This window comes from Poeciliopsis prolifica, unplaced genomic scaffold (genome assembly GCF_027474105.1).
Source record: "Poeciliopsis prolifica strain line A6 unplaced genomic scaffold, Auburn_PproV2 SCAFFOLD026, whole genome shotgun sequence".
NCBI lineage: Eukaryota > Metazoa > Chordata > Actinopteri > Cyprinodontiformes > Poeciliidae > Poeciliopsis > Poeciliopsis prolifica.
Window position 1 is genome coordinate 6987451 of NW_026562401.1, and position 1116 is coordinate 6988566.

Here is a 1116-nt window from a genome sequence, read left to right on the forward strand (position 1 = left end):
CCTGCATTGCTTTATTGGTCCTCCTGTAAATCACCGCTCCTGTCATTCCAACAGAAGTAGAGGCTGTTCTCCTAACATAAATAAATAAATAAAACCAGTAAGCAGCAGTCAGTGGGATTCCTCGCTGAGGACAAAATGAACCGGAACCCGCTTACTGTTCGCAGACAGGCGACAATGCTCTGATAATTTGTTGCACAGTGCGTTATTTATTTGTTTTGTGCTGTAATTAAATACAATAATAAGAAAGACACGGTGAGATTTATGACGATTTAACCAAAATGCAGAAATATGCGGTGGCAAGTAATGTGATTGAATTATCCGGCACTTGCTGTATAGTTATCAAAAATAATGATCCTATTTGTGTCTGAATGGGAAGAGGCTTAATGTGATATAAGTTTTGCCAGCGCTGCAGTGGGCCATTATGGGCTTCTAAAGCCTGGTTTATGGCTGTCTCCCACCCAGTGATTGCTGACAAGGGGGTTTCAAACCACACACACTGAGGCAGAGGCGCTCAGTCTTCGTTTGTTTTATGTCATGGAGGCAGAAATGCTGATGATTGTGCTGGAAAACCCAAAATATGAGGGGAAATGGCTGCGTTTCAGGGAAGAAGCGGGCGTCGAGAAGCGTTTCTAGGAGCCTCAACGAGCAACCAGTCCATGAAAACATGTTATTTTTTATTTTTCTCTGGCAAAAAACGTGAGGGCTGAGTTTCTGGTTGAGTGCTTTTTATCAACCTGCTGCCTAACAGTGAAGCAGAAATAACACACACAGACGTGTAATTAAATAGTTTAGGCTGGCGTTGAAATCATGAGACTTTAATGCTCCGCTGAAGCAATCTGCCTGCAGTATTAATGACTTTTAGATGCGCTGAAGACAAAATGCTGCCGGTGTTCAACTGTTGGCTCAGACATGGATGCTTTAAAGCTTTTGGACGAACGAAGGTAAATAAAAATTCTTCTTTAGGTTTGATAAAGCAAGGTACTTTTCTCCACTGTTTTCTTGTTTTTATTTAACAAAGTCGATCTTTAAAATGCAAGATAGAAAAAGACAAACGCAACTTTAGCTTATTTTATGGTACAGTGATTAATTCAGATGTCATAAGTCAGTTTGAGTGTG